A 21,671-nucleotide genomic window follows, 5' to 3' on the forward strand; every position below is an offset into this window, starting at 1 on the left:
ATTGCGAGAGCGTCAGGCTGTAATCAGTGGTAAATTGTAAGCAGAGGAGAGAGGAGGTTTGGCATTATTAAATTGCATCTCTAAATTCAGAAATTACAAATGCACATTGCTGTGTGCCACATGAAATCGACTTTATTTGTCTCTTATCCTATTCACATTCTAATGAAATCGAAACGAGGGCAGCTGTGACAGTGACAAATTGAGGTAATTAATATCACTGTTTGTGGATTTACTCTGTGATAGTGTGTGCTCAGTGTGACGTGACGTGTAACAAGATCCACAAACGATCAAAAGGGAAACTAAAATTGTACAAGAAACTTTATTAACTTTATACTTTATATATAACTTTATAGTGTTTTAATTTTAGTTTTAGTCGTTTTAGTCTAGTCTTTGTGTGAAGCTGTCATTTTAGTTTATAGTTTTAGTCACGTTCATACTCTTTTTAGTCTAGTCAAGTTTCAGTCAACTAAAAATCTAAGTATTTTAGTCTTATTTTAGTCAGAATTATCCATGGCTATTTTCATATAGTTTTAATTGACGAAAATTGATGACATTTTAGTCTAGTTTTCGTCAACGAAAATTGTATTTTAGTCTCTTTTTAGTAATACAATTCTATTTAACCTTGTCAATATAGTATAAGTACCTAGTAGTATAAACAAAACAAAAATTTTCTTTTAGCCAAACCCATTTCAAACAAGGTTATCTTATTATATTATTGTTACTCTCAGTGAGTCTCAGTCACCCCAGTCACCGCAGTCATCAGTCACCACTTACCCACGATCTCAGTCACCTGTGTTCTAATCACCTGCACCTGCCGAACTCCAATTAAACCACACTCCACGCACTCACTGATCGTCTGGTCTACCGTTCACTACAGGAACCAAACCAGACCCAATCTACTAACCTTGTGCTCTTATACCCAGATCTTCCTACGTGTCTCCACCGCTCCTGTGCTCCACCGCTCCCTGGATTCCTTCTCGTGCCCGCCTTTCCTTCCCCGGCACGGGCTAGCCTGCCTCCCTGCCCTCAGTTCCCTGGCTCCGATCTCACGTAGCCCCTGGACTCTCTCATCCAATCTCATTAATAAAGTCACTTGTTATCCTAACCCTTTGTGTCTGCTAGCCTGTGTCCTGACAGTTACCTTATAGACTCAAGAATACATCCATTCCAGACACGGAAGATCCTCTGATTTGAATTTACAACATTTATTTTACCAACCAAGCATGTTAGAAGTACACACACATCTCCCAAAGACGAACCCCGGCTGGCCAACCATCCGTCCCTTTCTCTGTGTCAGACTTAACTTTGTTGTTGTCTTCTAAATAATGCCATGAGTGGGGCTTGAGGAAGTGACGTCGCCTGCGTCTGTGCAGTGCGACCTGATGCAGCCCCTGAAATAAGACACAGGAAACAGAAATACTTCAAAATAATAATAATAATAACGTGACTAAACGAGACGAAATACCGTTATAACATTTTGTTTCGTCTCGTTTTGGTCAACGAAAATGAAGAGACATTTTAGCATAGTTTTTATTTTGTATACCACATTTAGTGTTGTTTTTATTCATCAACAATATTGCATTATACATTTAATTATAGTCATCGTCACATGACCAGCATTTACGCTGCGTCTCGTCTCATTTCTGTCACGTGATAAAGATTCGTTGACGACGATATTTAGTCATAATGTTCATTGACGAAAGCAACACTAGTAGTAAGTATATATATATACAGATGGATCTATAGGGCCTTTCGCACCGCGGGAACCTTTTCATAGTACCTGAACTAATTGTGGAACTATCCACTCTTTGGCGTGTTCGCACCGCAGGTACTAGGAACGTTTTTAGTTCTAGGAACTCTGTTTGGAGGATCTAAATTACCTCATACTTCAGAGTAGGGTCTAAAACAGTTCTATAGGAACTATCAGTGACGTAAGTGTACACTGATTGGCCAAACGCACACGAAACACCGGCTACACAGGATTTTTAAAAAGCCATGTAAACATATTTACTCCACGAACATGGAAAACAGCGATAACGGCATTTACATGTTGTCTGCAGTGTTGTGTACTTTTCTCAGCTTTGATGATATGTAACACTACAAATTGTAATAAAAAATCTAAGCCCAGTCTAATCTAAGTCTCTTAGCCCAACTTTTTGCTCTTGCAATTGCATAAATTGTGTATTTACATTCCATGTCCATTATCACGAAACACAACAAAAATAGCTCTGATCACGGCATCCTCCATTCACCGTTTTTTTTGACGTTTGTTAATGCCACGTAAAAAGACATCGCTGTCGGCTGCTTCAGAGTTCCTGCTGCCGGTGTGAATGCAAGCAGGAAAATGGCCCGAGGGAGAAAATGGTTCTCTAAGTTCCTAGAACTATGCGGTGCGAAAGCCCCTTATGTATATAGATGGATGGATGTATGGATGTAGATAGATAGATAGATAGATAGATAGCATAGACAGAAGGATAGATAGAAGTGGTTAAATCAGGATAGATAGATGGATGGATGGATAATAGCTTCTCTAAGAAGGATTGCACTTCACAAAGTAATGTGTGTATAAAAACAATGAATAAAGTCAGTCTCTTTTGTTATTGGCCCAATTGTTATGCCTCTGGCCACCTGATTTGTCCCGGATTCCTCCGAGGGAATAGAGGGGTGACAGAACGCAGACAGGTGTGACCGCCACAGCCAGCTGTGACCTGAAGGTGCCATTTGGTCCTGCAGGGCTGACAGTGGCCTGGCAGACCACCAGACAATCAGAACAGGGGCAGACGGAGTGACCCACCACCCCACCTGCAGGAGTCCGCAGAGTCCACAGGCCACCCGAAGCTTCTGCGTGTCTGGATTCACTCCAGCCACCTGTCAGGTGCACCAGCTGCCTGGCCCCCTTAAGCTGCGTAGTCCATCTGTGCCCAGGTCTGGATTTGATATATTACTCAGTATCGTGAGGGATAATGCTGTAATGTTTCTAAATTGCGTTAGCGGTTTTATATTTTTCTTTTGTTGGTATAATAAGTGGCAGTGCAGACTAAAAGTCACAGAGACTGGCAGTGCAGCAGTGTATGGGAGACTGTATATACTGCCTTCTCACTTTTTATTACTATCAGGCTCTGATGATATTTTCGTCTCATGTTTACTTCAGTAGAAGACATTATTTAATGAACATAAAAATAAAGTGTTTTGCAGTGAATGGAATGCCAAAATTCACATCTGCATGCTTGATTAACAATTGGCAGTATATTGTGTGTGAGAGAGAGTCAGGTTTTTGCTAAATTATAGGACTACCTAGCAAAATGGCTTAAAGTTGGCATGAAACGTAATTTACAACTTTTCTTCTTTATTATGGTGTATATCAAAGTGAAACAAGGGGACGTTATTTATTTATTTATTTATTTAATGTATTAATCTACAGTTAAAGCACTTATCAACAATAACATTATAATATTCCTTACTCAATAATTTAAAATGCATTCCATATAGTAAACCAATTACAAATAACATGGATATAATGCATCTAACATATTTTTTGAGAAAAGAAATGCAAGAAATAATTAAAACAGAAAATAGTGAAATTATGTAGCTGATTATTAAAATACAAGACTGAGAATGATCACGTTTGACTCTTGTTCAATGTTCATTGTTTTGATTAAAGATTACGGGCGCACATTTTATATATTAAATCCTGCAACATTTCATAATTTAATTACTGTCAATTTTGAGTTTGTGGGGACTCTAGTAAACACACATCTTTTGGCGTTAAAATAGTACTTTCAGGATTTACTTAAGATACAGTGAAGAATTAGTGCTGAAAAGATGTGGACACAGTTATTTTTGCACCTGACCTTATTGAATATGCATTTGTTGGAGTTACGCAAAATTTATGGGAGGAGAATATTCAAATGAATCATGCAACTCGATTTACTAACGTTTGCACTTGTCAAATAATTTTAAGGCCCCAAAAAAGCATTTCTTAAAGCAGGTGGAAATTTGGCTGCTCTTGGTAGATTTTGCTGGTCATTATGGAAATGATCTAGCTGCGTCTGTGTTCTTTAATGTGCGCATTGTTAGTAAATCACCCGCAGAATTTTCCCATCCCATCACCGCTTTTATGGAATTTCGCTCTAACGCTAATTTGTCCTGTTTAGTAAATCTGGCCTTTGAAATGTTAAAAATGTATTATCAGTAAATGTATAAATTAACATTTACAGCATTTTTAAGTAAGGGATAATGTACATCCAGTCGGTTGTTATTGCCGAATAATCCCGGACAGGCTGATCTTACATCACCTTGAAGGGGTTTATTCTGCTTGTTATATGGCTACTTGCCACATCAATAAATAATTAGACACAAAATACTGATATTAGTTGAAATATTCAATGCAAAGCTTCTGCAAAGGAAAACAGTTCCTAACAAATGGCTATGAGCCTAGACAAAGTTCAGACAAGACAGATATTTAAGGCATAATGGGAGGTATCACTAATTACACAACATACCAAAACTGACCAATCATAATTGAGTATTCCAGGGAGCCATGTAATAATCTAGATTAAAGTATTGTTAATTTATGATACCTAATGCATTAACTATACATAGACTTATTGAGCCTATGTTACCAAAAATGTCTTACATGATGATCTAAAATGTAAAGTTTTAGATGTAGAGGACAGAGAGCATCATTACGTCAGTATAAGAACAAAAGAAGAACATGGTAGAAACACAAATGTGTATATGTGATTTGTGTGTGTGTGTATGTGCCCCTCAGCTATGAAATCCAGTTTTGCTCCTCCATCGAGGTTACTTTCCCATACTGCACCGTGATCTTGCCCTCTGTCTCTCTCACTAATGGGCTCACGTTGCTGCAGTAATGCCAATTAAAAATTGAGTACAAAGTTTCCCAGAGAGTCTGAAGCTGCCTGAAATAGAGCCAGCAAGCCAAATCAACAATGCCGATGAAAGGAACAGTATGCTTATACGCTGTGAAGATGCAGCCTCTGTCCTTGCATCTTCATTAAGATGAAATGTAAAATATAAAATCATAATTTAATCTCAATTACTTAATGCAGGAACAGAGTACAAGAGAAGAGCCAAGCAAAGTGAGGACATAATTATTCTCTATACTGTAGATGAAATATATATTAGACTCAGACATTTGCGCATAATGGCTTTGCTGAGGCCATTGGTTTCCTGATTCAAGACTACACTATGACACAGCCAACAGTCTGACCCATTATAGGGCATGATGCAAACACATATTCCAGCTCAGTTTACAAATTCTGTCATTCACCAGTGGGAATCCTCTTTAGCCTTCGTATGTCTCCAACAGTCCCCCCCCAAATCCCCATAAAAAAAAAGAAGAAAAGAAAAAAAACGTTTTGCCAAAATATAGAATCTCCCTTCCTGATATGAATATTCTCCTGGCTCCCAGCAATGGAGTTTTGTCCTCTGTAGAGGGCATTATATTTTAGTGAATTTCTCCGAGTCCTCACATGTCACAGTTTTAAGTCTGGATGTCCTGTACAGAGCACATTCAGGGCTTTTCAGAGATGCCAAATGGAAGAGTACCCCGTCTCCTTGTTTTAAAAAAAAAAAAAATGGCTGACATTTATTTAGAGGTTAAATAAATTTAACACCCTTATGGAAATATGATTTAAATCAACATCTCAAAATATCATCAAAATATGACTTTCAGTTGGCAGGACATACAGGAGATTTCATACACGTCCACTATAGAGGACACCAGGACTTAAAGCACGTTTATTGGGAGACACATCAAGTGAATAGGGGAAATAAATTATATATATATATATATATATATATATAGATAGATAGATAGATAGATAGATAGATAGATAGATAGATAGATAGATAGATATTCCTATGCAATATTAGATATTATTATGAAAATCTTTTCAGTTATTATTCCCATTATTAGACTTCTTCTTTCATTACGTTGCCCCAAAAACATTTATATGCAAATGGGATACAGTGTATAGATAAATTGTATATAATGAAAAAACCCATTTATGGCCATTTTACACACATGTTGCATAAAGCAAAATGAAAAAAAAAAAAAGAGAGCCTTTTTTTTTATTTTATTTTATTTTTGGATTCCTGGTATAGCAATAAATAAAATATCATTTTTTATTTTTTTCTTATGTTCTAAACAATGCAAAACTTTTTTTCTGGTAGTCAGGAGGATATTATAATAGTAACATTGATCGAAAATACAGTAAGTAAAAACATGAAATTGCTGAATAAAAGACATTCATGTTTAGTGTCTCTTCAGTTTTTGTTTAGTTCTGTGTGCCTAATTTAATTTAACCTAGTTTAATTTGTTCTCATTTTTCACTCCACTAGTTAGTTTCCATGGTTTCTGATTAGTTAACACCTGTTTCTGTTCTCCACGATTACTCTTGTATTTAAGCCCTCTGTTTCTTTCAATTCATCGTCCAGTATTGGTTGGTGTGTTGTTGACACTGGAGACTGGAGTAATGGTTGCTAAAAAAAATCAGCTTTGCCATAACAAAAATAAAGTACATTTTAAAATGTATTAAAATACCAAATCATTATTTTCAATTATAATAATAAATAACAATATCACTGTTATTTACTATAGTTTTGATCCAATAATGCGGGCTTGATGAGCCTAAGAGACTTCTATCAAAAACATTAACAAATCTTAAGTATTCCAGAATATTGACTGGTAGTGTATATTTATGTATGTGTGTATTTCTTGACAGAAAATATGTGTCTATTTAGTAAATTAAGCCTAAAATGACAGGACAATCTATTAAAACATAACAGTTGTTGCGATGAGCGTCAGACATGCACATGCATCTGTTCTCTATCCTGTATCTGTAAGAGTACAGTATGTGAGATTGGATGCAATTCCAACATAGATTAACATAGAGTCCCTTGTGCCACATGTCTGCCAGTACACAGTGCTGAGTCCTCTCATACGTCTATTTTAACAGATCTAGTTTTGTGCCAGCAGATCCTGGTGATGAAGAATGTTGCCCCTCATCCTCCCCTTTTATAAGTCACACATCACCAGGCAGCAGGTGCACAATAACCTCCTTATGCTTAAGACTTATTGGGATGCAGAGGAGGATGCAACCTTGGAATAAAATGGAAGGGAGTATCCTAAGGAAGCAGCGACTCAGAGAAATACAAAAGGGCAAACGGCCCAGCTGCCTCAAGGGGAGACACAGCCAAGCTGATTGTCCGTTCCCACCCTTAGTGGAGGAGGAGCGCAGCACACACATTAAGACATCCTTCAGGCCGGTGAGGAGGCTTTATTATTGATGGAGACAAGGTTGATTGTTAGTCATAGAAGCAAAAGCTTTTTTACTGTCAGTCTGTTCAAACAAACAGGAAAAAAAGTTTGGAATAGTCAATATTAGACAACACTCACTGTAAAATTTTACAGACCTCCCAACTCAAAATTTTCTAGTGACTGATTACATCTAAATTTTTCCATTGGCCCAAATTTTGAGTTGGGAGGTCTGAAATGTTTTACAGTGCTTGTAGAGGGTGGGAGGTTTAGCCTTGTGTGTTTTCAATCAACCTGTTTAGTTAAATTCCAGAGGTGTTGACAAATACTAAAAATATACACTACCTTTTAAAAATTTGGGGTCTGGAAGATTTTCAAAATATTATATCGTCACTTTCTCACCAAGGTTGCATTCATGTGATCAGAAATACAGTAAAAACTGTAATATTATGATTATACTATTACAATTGAAAACAAATGTTTTTCTATTCGAATATATTTTAAAATACAATTTAATTCCTGTTGCTGAATTTTCAGTAGCCATTACTCTAGTTTTCAGTGTAACATGATCCTTCATTTTAATGAGCTGGTTGGGTGCTCAAGAAACATTTCTTATTATTACCAGTGTTTAATGATATTCACTAAAAGCAGACAGAGATTAGTAACTGTTAAAATACTGAAATGAAAAACTTAAGTTTATTTGCTTATTTCTAGATACAATCAAAGTGTTAACCTGCTGGGAAATTTATTATACATGTTCAACCACTTTAAATTTATAATTAATTTAATTTGTTACATTTATATAGCGCTTTTCTGGGTACTCAAAGCGCTTTACATAGAAGGGGGGGATCTCCTCAACCACCACCAATGTGCAGCATCCACCTGGATGATGCGACGGCAGCCATATTGCGCCAGAAAGCCCACCACACACCAGCTTACTGGTGGAGAGGAGACAGAGTGATGAAGCCAATCAGTGTATGGGGATGATTAGGAGGACATGATGTCAGAGGCCAATGGGGAAATTTGGCCAGGATGCCGGGGTTACACCCATACTCTTTTTCGAAGGACATCCTGGGATTTTTAATGACCACAGAGAGTCAGGACCTCGGTTTAATGTCTCATCCGAAGGACGGTGCTTTTTACAGTATAGCGTCCCCGTCACTACACTGGGGCATTAGGTCCCACACAGACTGCATGGTGAGCACCCCCTGCTGGCTTCACTAACACCTCTTCCAACAGCAACCTAGTTCCCTTTCAGTCGCTCACGTTCGACGTAACGTCGACGTGACGACGTAATTGGGATCACTTCAGAGAGCCCTATCCGCTTCGAGTATCTACAGAACAAGCCAATGAACGTTGGCGTGCGTGAACGCGTCATGCGCCCCCGCCCCGCCGCGCGGGTATAAACCGGAAGCGGGCGCACGCACACATTGTCTTTCGCTTTGGAGCCGAGCTTTGCTTCACTCTACAAGAAGACTGCCTAAAGAAGAGGACTCTCCTTGGTGTTGGTGTGACGGCGCGATCAGCGGTGGCCGCGAGCAGTGCAGCTCACAACTGCTGTTCTCACAGCACGATTGTCTGTGTGTGTGTGTGTCGGTCTGGTGGGCGTTCCCTGTGTGTTCAGTCACACCGCGGCTACCCCTGGGTGCCTCGACACTGAAAGAGTTATTTTCTTTTTTTGTTTTCTCTAAAAGAGCAACACAAGCGTGAACCTGCGTCTTTTTCAAGATGTCATTCCGCTTGTGCGTTTCTGTATGCAGTCGTTCCCTGGCGCCAGCAGATGGCCACAGTAGTTGCCTCTCGTGTTTGGGCATTCAACACGCTGAGGCGGCCTTTGTGGATAGTTCGTGTTCCCATTGCGTACTTCATTGTACCCAAGAAAGGTGGTGGGTTACGGCCAATCTTGGACCTGCGCGTCCTGAACCGGTCTCTTCACAGGCTACCGTTCAAGATGCTTACGCAGAAACGCATTTTCAAATGCATCCGTCCCCAGGATTGGTTTGCAGCGATCGACCTGAAGGACGCATACTTTCATGTCTGGACGGGACGCGGAGGTTCTAGGTGACCTACCCCCTGCGGTAGTTGACACCATCACTTCCGCTAGAGCCCCCTCTACGAGGCGCCTCTATGCGTTGAAGTGGAACCTATTCGTTGACTGGTGCTCCTCTCACGAGGAGAACCCCGATCTTGCTCCATCAGAGCCGTGCTTTCCTTCCTGCAAGATGGGCTGGAGCGAAGGCTGTCTTCCTCCACCCTTAAAGTGAATGTTGCCGCCATTGCTGCACATCACAATGCGGTTGATGGTAAGTCTCTTGGGAAGCACGACCTGATCGTCAGGTTCCTGAGGGGAGCGAGGAGACTGAATCCTCCTCGCCCACTCTCTATACCCTCTTGGGATTTGTCTCTGGTCCTTTCGGCACTTCAGAGACCACCCTTTGAGCCTCTGCAGTCAGCTGAGTTAAAAATTCTGTCCTGTAAGACAGTACTCCTGGTCGCATTGGCCTCTATCAAGAGGGTAGGGGACCTGCATGCTTTTTCGGTCGACGAATCGTGCCTAGAATTCGGCCCGGGTAACTCTCACGTCATACTGAGACCCCGGCCCGGATACGTGCCCAAGGTTCCTACCACTCCCTTCCGGGACCAGGTAGTGAACCTGCAAGCGCTGCCTTCGGAGGAGGCAGACCCAGCCATGGCTTTTCTCTGTCCCGTTCGCGCTCTGCGTCTGTACGTGGACAGAACGCAAAGCCTCAGGACCTCAGATCAGCAGAAAGGGAAGGCTGTCTCCAAGCAGAGGATGGCCCACTGGATAGTGGATGCCATCGCCTTGGCTTGCGGAGTCCAAGGCGTGCCCTGCCCACCTGGGTTGAAAGCCCACTCCACTAGGGGTGTCGCTTCTTCCTGGGGGCTGGCACGCGGCACCTCTCTGACAGACATCTGTAGAGCTGCGGGCTGGACGACAGCTAACACGTTCGCTAAGTTTTATAGCTTACGTGTTGAGCCGGTTTCTTCCTGTGTGCTCGCTTCTTCTAGCCGGTAACACCGAAGCTCCCGCTTAGTGTCGGCTTGCTGCGCCACTCCCTTCCTAGGAATGGATACGTGCGCTTTTTACTCCAGTCGAGTTCCCCACTTGGCGAACCCTGTGAGTTCCTCCGCACCCCTTCGGCAGTCGGACGTTGCGGAACGTCCGGCGCCAGGCCTAGTGCTCGTATGCTTGTGTAACTTGGGCTAGGCCGGGTTCCATATGTGCGTTCCCTGCGGCGATCCCATATGTGTATTCCTTCACGACCAGCTCCCTGCGGTGAGCCCGTGTCTTCCCTTGGCAGAGTCTGCTCTGCCGTCACTGTCCGGTGTGTCCCCCCCCCCCCTTCGGGTGGAGCCACCCCAGTGACATTCCATATGTTGCACTGCCCCCTCGGCCAGTCCATATGTGTATTCTCCACATGTTACCTCCCTTCGGGCAGGATGTGGCTCCGCAGCGTCCTTTTCCCTGGAAAGGTACGCTTTCCCAGTGTTATTAAGAGTTCACTGTGTGGGGGTAATGGAACAGCAGTTGAGCTCCCTCTACGCAGGTCTTCCGCCCCAGCAGTTGGGGGGCTGAGAGTCTTGCGTAGGGCGCTGGATGTGGCAGCAACCGTGGCGTTTTCCATGGGATCCCAATTACGTCGTCACGTCGACGTTACGTCGAACGTGAGCGACTGAAAGGGAACGTCTCGGTTACTGATGTAACCCTCGCTCCCTGAAGGAGGGAACGGGAGACGTAACGTCCCGTCGCCACTGTTGCTGACCATCGCTGCATGGCCGTCACAATCTCGGCTCCTCAGCGAAAAACAATGTGTGCGTGCGCCCGCTTCCGGTTTATCCGGTTTATGACGCGTTCACGCACGCCAATGTTCATTGGCTTGTTCTGTAGATACTCGAAGCGGATAGGGCTTTCTGAAGTGATCCCAATTACGTCGCCACGTCGACGTTACGTCTCCCGTTCCCTCCTTCAGGGAACGAGGGTTACATCAGTAACCGAGACGTTTTCCCAGGAGGTCTCCCATCCAGGTACTGACCAGGCTCAACCCTGCTTAGCTTCAGTGGGCAACCAGTCTTGGACTGCAGGGTGATATGGCTGCTGCAATTTTACTTAATCATAAAAAAAAGATCATGAAACCGAGAAGCTGTGACAGAAATAGTTATGAAAATTTCAAAGGATGAAAAGTCAGTGCTGCTGTACCGTAATGAGTTTTCATCCACCATTGTATCCAGATGCCACTGACTACCAAATTGCTACTGTTATCCTTATTTATGACCTCAAAAATACTGAGCTGTCATTTATTAAAATTGTTAGCATTAAAGAGACTTTATCAAAAAGTTTAATATAGCGTACGTGTTGTATATTATCAGCATACCTAATTTATCTGTATGCATTAGTGGTATTCCTTACAGTTAAATATTAATAAAATAGAAAATAATAGAAATAATAATAGAAAAAAAGTAAAAATATGACCATAATTGCAAAAATAAAATGAAAGATTATATGAAGAGGTGAAGGGGAGAAGAGGGATAAAGGGAGTCTGTCAGATAAACAGTGAAAGGGTGGAGTTTCAGAGAAGAGAGAGAGTAAAGGACAGAGGAGAGGAAAAGAGGACAGTCAGTAAGAGCAGAAAGTGTGTGTGTGGATAGTTTCTACTGCAAAAAGCTCAATGAGGGCCTGTACTGCATTGGAAATGAAGAGCCGACAGCTCCATGACCGAAAGCACTGATCACTCAAAGGAATCCTGACCTTGAATATATCAAACTGTCAGCATATACTTACAAACTTTGGTTTGATTTGTTCATCTACAATATATGGATTAACTAATTTTCAGTTACTCATTATACGGTCACACTTTATATTAGGTGGCCTTAACTACTATGTACTTACATCAAAAAGTAAGTGTAATGTACTTATTGTGTTCATATTATATTGCAAAACACTACTACTGCTATTGAGGTGGGATACGAGTAAGGTTAGGGACAGGTTAAGTGGTATTGGTAAGTTTAAGGGTGGGTTTAGGTATAATTCCCGCACAAATGAACACAGAAACTCCAGGCATGATTCAAATCCATCTGTGAAGCTCAGGCCCTGCTTATTTCTGTTTTATATCCTTATAAATTTTAAATCTCATTTATATGAATGAAACACTTACGGGAGCCCAATATTGGTCATGAGCGCACTGCATATTCTGCTGCATGTCCTGTATTTGTGCCCCTGAGTATAGTACTACAATGTGCAGAGAAAATTAGATGAGCCATAGGAAACTGAACCTGCATGTTTATTTGTCTGGAAATTGAGTCCAGTCTCTTGTCTATCTGCTTTGCAAAGCAACTCTAAATCATAAAATGTTCTATTTAGGTTACCACAAACTAGTTAGATGTTGACACTATGCTAAGACAGAATAAACATAATCTTAATGAATCTAGAGTCAGGAAGTGTGTGTGGTCTGTTAATGTATAGTCAGGCCAGGTTTTATGCCGCTGCTGTCAGATTTGAGACCACCACAACAAGGGCGTCTGTTTATTTTCATCAAGCAAAACCTAACGAAAACCGTATTTTGACCTACATCTTAAAATATTCGATTGAATATAGTCATTTTTAAACATACAGTTACTGTTACTGCCTAAAATTATGACGGAAACATGGTGTTAAAGCTGCAAACCACATTAAAACCTTAGATTCAGATTGGCAGTACATGAGCAGAAAAGAGCAGCTTTAAAAAGTTGTTTGATAAAAGCTCATTACACAGCATGTGGAAGAGGTGGGAATAGCTGAAATGATTACTGAGAAGCTAACAATATGTGGTTCCCTTCCAGGAACTTCGAGCTGCGTCGAAAACGCATATGGGAACGCCTTCAGCGTGACCAGGCTCTGAATATGATGTGTAATCAGTCAAACAAGGGCGAGGCGTCACGGGCGGGGTGACGTCACGACCAGGAAGCATATAAGCACGTGCGGCGGAGCCGGCTTCAGCTTTTTGTCATTCAGCGAAGCGCTCTGTGTGTGTCAGTCTTATTTACTGTTGTTTGTCCTAGTTTTAAGTGGAAAGCATTCAGTATCATGCCAAAGCCAAGGGCAAGCTCAGGGGTGAAGCTTTCAGACCACGTTTTGAGTCGTGTGTGCATCCTTGCCCTCGCTATATCACGAGCGAGGACACACACGATTTTTGCGTGGTCTGCCTGGGTGCGGAGCACGCAAAATCGGTCTCAGCACCCGGAGGGCTCTCTTCGAGAAGGGAGCCTTCGCGATCTCCCCACGCGGTGCCGGTCCCGCTGCTGCCGAGGCAGAGCGGCGGCTGCACTCGTGGGGCTCGCAGGCTGATCTGGCTGGCGAGTGTGAGACGGGCATGTCCTTATCTCCTCCCGTATCCGCCAGATCTGGCGCCCCGTCTCTCGGTGTGGAAGCTGTCTCTTCCCCCGAGACGAGGGCTCAATGCTTCGTCTCTCTTCCTCTGAGGAGGTTGATATGCATACATAAACATATGTGACGAGCGTTCACGAGGTTTCGCCGCCTCTGTCACCCCAATATGATATAACTATGAGCTTTGTAAGCTGCAGTGTTTGCACAAACATAAAATGAATAAAGCCGGTCCCGCTTCTGCCTTTAAATCAGAGAGAAAACAAGGCAGAGCGGCGGCTGCGCTCGCGGGGCTTGCAGAGAGAAAAAAAAAAAAGAGAAAAAGGCTGATCTGGCTGGCGAGAGTCAGATGGGCATGTCCCTATCGCCTCCCGCGCCTGATCTGGCGCCCCGTCTCTCGGTTCGGAAGCGGTCTCTTCCCCCGAGACGAGGGCTTGACGCTGCGTCCTCCGAGGAGGTTGATGTGACGAGCGTTGACGAGGTTTCGCCGCCTCTCTCGCCCCAGAGAGCTACTTCTACACAGGAGCCTTCCGTTTTCCCCGATCTCCTCACCGAGGTGTCGAGATCGCGGGTGAAATCTTTTCGTCCCGTCCATTCGTTCCCGCGGGAACTGAAAGAGCGCGGGTATGCGGCGATGCCGCGGGTTTGAACAGACGCTTGCGAGCTATCTGTCTCCCTCTACGGCATCGCCTTTGAAGGCTCCTGCTCTGCTTACAACATCTTTGGTGGGCAGAGGGTATGCGCGCTCTCTAAACTCAGGTGGCTGCTGGGCGGGCGCAGCATCCTCTGCATACCAGCTCCTCGCGCAAAAGGTCCTGACGGGCGAGCCCCAGGGCCGCGGAGGGCGACCCCTACTGGGGTGGAGTGGCTTGCACCGCGGCACTCGGTGACCACTTCACCTCGGTGCCCTCCAGGGACTTGTCTGCTGACCCTGCCGCTGTTCCAGGGCACAGCCGGTCCCAGCGAGCATATTTCTCGGTTTGTCCGCCCGGCAGCGCGGAGCCGAGAAACTCGCCTCAGCCGCCAGATTACGCGTCTCATTCCGGTGCGCCGCATCGAGACAGCGGTCTGGCCGCTTCTCTGAACCCAGAGGTCAGTCTCGAGAGACTGATTCCCTTAGAAGATCATTGGGCAGCGAGCTGCCGAATGTGTCTCTTTGGGTCCTGCCTTGCAGGGTCTGGTTCGTTCAGAGGTCCTGACGCGTGAGCCCCAGGACTACGGAGGACGACCCCTACTGGGGTGGAGCGGCTTACACCGGGGCACACGGTGACCGTCTCCCCTCGGTGCCCTCCAGGGACTTGTCTGCTGACCCTGCCGCTGTTCCAGGGCACAGCCGGTCCCAGCGAGTATATTTCTCAGGTTTGTCCGCCCGGCAGCGCGGAGCCGAGAAACTCGCCCCAGCAGCCAGGCCACGTGCCTCCTTCCGGTGCGCCGCTTCGAGACAGCGGTCTGGCTGCACCAGAGGTCAGTCTCGAGAGACTGATTCCCTTAGTAGAGCATTTGACAGCCTGGCAGCGGCTGCCGAATGTGTCTCCTTGGGTCCTGCAGACCGTAGCGAGAGGCTATCGTATTCAGTTCGGCGGGCCACCCCCGCCGTTCTGCGGGGTTGTTATGACTGCGGTCCGCCCCGGGCAGGCTCTGGTTTTAGAACAGGAAGTTGGTACTCTGCTGAGGAAGGAAGCCATCGAGTTGGTTCCTCCTCACAAGACCCAGTCCGGTTTCTACAGCCGGTACTTCATTGTTCTGAAGAAGGATGGAGGGCTGAGGCCCATACTGGATCTGCGTCTACTGAACCGCTCAGTCAGAAAGCTGAAGTTCAGGATGCCTACTATCAAGCAGGTCGTGACTCAAATCAGGTCCGAGGACTGGTTTGTCACGATAGATCTCGAAGACGCATATTTCCATGTTTCCATCCTTCCTTCTCACAGGAAGTTCCTGAGGTTCGCCTTTGGGGGCAAAGCGTACCAATATCGGGTTCTTCCCTTCGGCCTAGCACTTTCACCCCGCACTTTCACCAAGTGTGTGGATGCGGCACTGGCCCCGTTGCGGCTTCAGGGCATCCGCATACTCAATTATATCGACGATTGGTTGATCCTCGCTCAGTCAGAGCGGTTGGCGGTTCGGCATCGAGATGTCGTTCTCGCCCACATGAAAGAACTGGGGTTGAGACTGAACGCCAAGAAAAGTGTGCTTTCTCCGGTTCTGAGAATCACTTATCTAGGCATGGTGTGGGATTCGACCACGATGCAGGCACGATTGTCCCCTGCTCGGATCGAGTCGATCCTTACTACAGTCAGGAGAGTGCGAGAAGGCCAGTCACTCACTGTCAAGCAGTTTCAGAGACTGCTGGGGCTCATGGCAGCTGCGTCCAGCGTGATACCTTCTGGCCTGCTGTACATGAGACCCCTACAGTGGTGGCTCAAGACCAAGGGGGTCTCTCTGAGGGGAGACTCACTCCGCGCTGTCAAAGTGTCACGCCGTTGTGTCCGTGCCTTCGACATGTGGAGGAATCCTTGGTTCTTGTCCCAGGGCCCGGTGTTGGGAGCTCCTTGTCGCCGCGTCTCGCTAGCGACGGACGCTTCCCTCACCGGTTGGGGTGCGGTCATGAGTGGCCACCCTGCCCGCGGTCTGTGGAGAGGTTGCCACCTGACGTGGCATATCAATCGGCTAGAGATGTTAGTGGTGTTCCGTGCACTCAAGCACTTCCTCCCAGACCTGAGAGATCACCACGTGCTGGTGCGCACCGACAGCACGGCAGTGGTCTCTTACATCAACCACCAAGGAGGTCTGCGGTCGCGCCCCTTGTACAAGCTGGCACACCAGATCCTTGTGTGGTCCCAGGGCAAGCTCTTATCTCTGAGAGCTATGCACATACCTGGGCATCTCAATGTGGGGGGAATGGAGGCTTCATCCCGAGGTGGTGAAGCAGATTAGGGGTATTTTCGGCCAGGCCCAGGTGGACCTCTTTGCGACTCAAGAGTCAGCACAATGTCCTCTCTGGTTCTCGCTGACCCCTCCAGCTCCTCTGGGACCGGACGCTATGGTACAGACGTGGCCGAGGCTCCGTCTGTACGCCTTCCCCCCGATCGCTCTGCTCCCTGGAGTTCTGGCGAGAGTGCGCCGGGACGAGGTCAGTCTACTGTTAGTAGCACCGTTCTGGCCGGGCCGAGTATGGTTCTCGGACCTGATATCTCTCCTCGACGGCACTCCGTGGGAAGTGCCCGTCAGGAGGGACCTCCTCTCACAGGCCGGGGGCACCGAGGTGCACCCTCGCCCGGAGTGATGGAAGCTGTTGGTGTGACCCCTGAGGGGGCACAGCTCATAGCTTCCGGTCTGTCAACCGAGGTTGTCGAGACCATCCTCCAATCCAGAGCTCCCTCTACGAGGAAACTGTACGCCTTGAAGTGGAGGCTCTTCACTTCTTGGTGCGGGGACCACCAGCTCGAACCAGTCAACTGCCCCGTTGGTGCAGTACTGGAGTTCCTGCAGGCCCGTTTCTCCGCAGGGGTAACCCATTACACTGTTAAGGTCTACGTGGCAGCTATTTCGTCATACCACGCCCTTACCGGTGGCCAGTCAGTGGGTAGACACCCCCTGGTTACACGTTTCCTCCGCGGTGCGCTGAGGCTGAGGCCTCCGGTACGATCTCGTCCCTACGTGGGATCTGGCTGTGGTTCTGGAGGCTCTGTGCAATGCACCTTTCGAGCCCATTCAGGAGATAACTGAGAGACTCCTTACTATCAAGACCGTTTTCTTATTGGCTATCACCTCTCTGAGGAGGGTGAGTGACCTTCAGGCCCTGACTACGGCCTCTATTCACTTTGCGCCCGGTTCGGCGAAAGTATTCCTCTACCCCCGCGTGGGGTATGTTCCGAAGGTCCCATCGGTCGTTCCACAGCCGGTCGTACTGCAGGTCTTCTGTCCTCCTCCCTTCGGGGAGCCAGACCAGGAGAAGCACAACCGTATGTGTCCAGTGCGAGCACTAGACGCATACATCCACAGGTCCTCCCTGTGGAGAAAGCGGACCAGCTGCCCGTGTGCTATGGTCCGTCTAAGAGGGGTCTTCCTGCTATGAAGCCCTCCTCTTAGTAGGTGGATTGTGGGTGCCATGGCTTTGGCATACGAGGCCTCTGAGCTCCCCCCGCCGGTGGGCGTCAGAGCGCACTCAACCCGAGGTGTGGTGGCCTCCAAGGCCTTCTGGGCAGGTGTTCCATGCAGGACATCTGCAACGCAGCTGGGTGGTCCACGCCCCTGACTTTCGTTAGGTTCTATGACCTCGACATCCGAGCCACTCCCGGCTCCTCTGTCCTTTCGTCCTGACACCAGGCAGGGACTTGTCAGTCTGGCGGCGTTGGTATCTCGTTCCAATATGCGTTTTCGACGCAGCTCGAAGTTCCTGTAAGGGAACGTCTCAGGTTACGTATGTAACCATGGTTCCCTGAAGGGAACGAGACGCTGCGTCGCGTTGCCACACTTCCGGCATCCCTGCCAGCGCTTGCTTCATGACTTGAAGCTGAAGCCGGCTCCGCCGCACGTGCTTATATGCTTCCTGGTCGTGACGTCACCCCGCCCGTGACGCCTCACCCTTGTTTGACTGATTACACATCATATTCAGAGCCTGGTCACGCTGAAGGCGTTCCCATATGCGTTTTCGACGCAGCGTCTCGTTCCCTTCAGGGAACCATGGTTACGTACGTAACCTGAGACGTTTTAAACCCATGATATTCCAGCCTAAAACACACTGTGAGGGAACATACATCCCAGGTGGTGTGATCACAACCTTTCTAACCTTGGCAGAGTGTTTTTCTGCAATAATGTTTGCCAAAAACGTAACGTGTTAAGGCAAATATACAAAAAACAACAAATAAAATTTATTCTGATCCTTGTAATCCTGCTGTTTTATTGTTGATGCCGGAGTCTAACCAGCTCATTTATTTTTGGCATGATGAGACAGAGAGAGAATAAAAGAACACAATGTGAGGCGTGAAACAGAGCTGAGCACATTTAGTCAGGCTGATGTGAATCAAGAGTAAAATGGCCTATATTGGATGGTTTTCATGTAATCCAATAATTGGTTGCGTCAGAAGTCATTTTTAAACTGTTGTAAAACCAACTAAATGTGAAATAGAAACTGTGAAATCATCTGAGAACTGCATACTGTCAGTTTTCATGCCTGTGTTGTGACAACTTTTATTATAAAAAGTATTTGTGAAGCATTTTTTATCTTTAAGCAGACAGATTAAGAAAATTCTTAATTAAAAGGCCTGCCATATTACAAAGTCGATACAATTAGTCAGAGAAAAGAGAAAACTGAACTTAGTCACATTATTAAGTAAATAATAGTTTAGTGTGTAATGCAAAATATAACTTTTTTTTCTTTTAAAACTTCATATCAGACATTAGCAGATGCTCATTCATCACCAAGTCCCTTTTTATTTGATCAAAAATACAGTAATTTTGTGAAATATTATTACAATTTAAAATAACCGATTTCTCTTTTAATATATTTTAAAATGTAATTCCTGTGATGACAAATTTTCAGCAGCAATTACTCAAGCCTTCAGTGTCACATGATCCTTCAGAAATCATTCTAATATGATGATTTGGTGCTCAAAAAACATTTATTATTTTCCTCAGTGCTAACAATTGTGCTGCTTAATATGTTTGTGGAAAGATCATTTTTACAGGATTCTTTAAACAGAAAGTTCAAAAGAACAGTGTTTATTTAACATAGAGCTCTTTTGTTATAAGTCTTTACTGTAACTTTTGATCATATTAATGCATTCATCTTGAAAAAACAAAAACAAAAAAACATTAATTTCATAAAAAAAAAAAAAAAAAGTATTATTGGCCCCAAACTGGTTGTGTGTGTGTGTACTGATAATTATTTTGCTTTCTTGGTGGTTTTATATAGTTCAGAGTATATAGGATAAGATGATGTAGTGAGTTAAATTTTGGTTTGGCAACATTGCACAACTCTCCGTACTTTTCGAAGCCATAACCACATACAGGGTGTGGGATTGGAGGTTTAAGTTTAAAAATATATGTCGTTTTATCTCTGTTGACCACTAATATCAATAGAATGGGGGATAAATAGCCCTGCAGCAGTCCATAGCTGTTAATGCCGTGATACTTTGGGCCTGAGAAAGTACATTTTCTTGCATTACATTTACTGCATTTGGCAGATGATTTTATCCAAAGAGGCTTATATTGCATTGAACTTATATACACTTTATCAGATGATGCATTGCATTGCCTGGGAATCAAACCCATATCAGAATCATGCCCTGCTTTTTGATCTGGCCAGACTCACAGCATGAAGTTGCAACTAAGCAGCTTGTTTGATGTTATGATTCCCTATGCTGCAATGGAGCACCATGTATGGGGCACAAAAAAAGAGCACTCTGAGTTAAGCTATAAGATGACTTTTACTATTTATTTGTGATCAATCTAGTATCATGCTGGTAGTCCATTCTCTCAGTGTTTGTTCAATAGCATTATCTTGAGGGATTGAGAGCATTTGTTCATCCAGCAGAAGGTCTGCTCACAGTGACAAATGAAAGGGATGAGTGCCTGTTACAGGGGGCAGTTTTTCAGCCTCTCTATCATTTGTCCCCTATGCATGCAAGATGTCAGGTTCCCTGAGGAACCAGATGACATCCACAATCATAGACACAAACACAGCCACCTTTGAGATTTGTCCGTTTGTAAACCATATTCTTTCTTTTACTAGTGTAATATTCATATTTTTCATTATTTAATGAAAAATAGGAGTAACTGTAATGTCCTTTCATCAATTTTATTCCCCACTTCTTCTGTGAAAACATAATGCAGTCCAAAACACGTTTTTGATTTGTGAAGTTTTTATTTATTTATTTACAAGCATTGCATGTTGTTTTGCTTTTTTATGATGATGATCAAGTTTTCTGAGAGTCTGAGCTAAACAGTTTCCATTCCTGTATTAATCAATCGGACAGCAGTTATTACCTTGAACAAGAGCTAGTCCATCAAAAATCCAGCCATTAGCCTGTTTTATATATGAGAAAGATGGCGTTAAATCAGAGCCAGATGCAGAAAAAACTAGAACGATGTTCTGCTCAAAATATATTACACCGGAGATAGTCTATCTAAAATGAGATTGAATTTAAAATGCAGGCCTCCCCTGAAAACAGAATCCACTATGACCAGATATTGACCTTTAAAAATGAAAGCCCAGGGCCAATCTTGAGAGGAGGCTGGAATTCAGATTCAACCATTTGAAGAGCAGTGAGCGAATAATGATGACTATGACATTCAGACCCGCATGGGATTCATTGTGAAGGACATGACTGGTAAAAAAATAAATAAAAAATACTGCAGGGATGATCGCGACTGGGCTCAAAAAATGGCCAAGAGCAACTGCTGCTCCTGCAGGTCTTTGACCTCTGTCTCGAATTCACCCACAATTGCAAGGCCAAAGAAACAGTGCTTTAAATTGTACTGTGAGAGTTTAATAGCGTTTAGTTATAGTTTAATATACACTGATAGTTCTCAGTTTAATAGAGTGAGGCAACTGAGAACTTGATAGAAAATTTGTTGAAGTTTTAAGTGGCACTTTGTTGAAATTAAGTTTTACTGCCAAAACATTTGTCAGTAAGAGCTGAATCGCATATGTTTGTCTTAACCTTGTGATTAACTCATTAATGAAGCATTGGGAGAGATTTTTTAAAGGCTTGTTGGAGACTGAATAACAAACTGATAAACACATATTTTGTTGAGACCTTTTAATGGCTAATGTTAACTTTTCTCTGGAAAAAACAAAACAAAAAAAAAACTCTTGTACTAGGGTTCACTTAATAGTGTGTAATTATTTGACTTTTTTTTCTCTTTCCTCACAACATTATTTCTTGGCTCTTTAGTGTTGATGGGTCTGTAATTGTTTTCTTCTGTAATTTTGCTGTCAGAACTCAAATCTGTGAGGATTTCATAGTCATATAACACTTTTTCAGCAGGGCAGCACAAGGATGAATT

The sequence above is a fragment of the Barbus barbus genome (genome assembly GCF_936440315.1).
Source record: "Barbus barbus genome assembly, chromosome: 11".
Taxonomy (NCBI): Eukaryota; Metazoa; Chordata; class Actinopteri; order Cypriniformes; family Cyprinidae; genus Barbus; species Barbus barbus.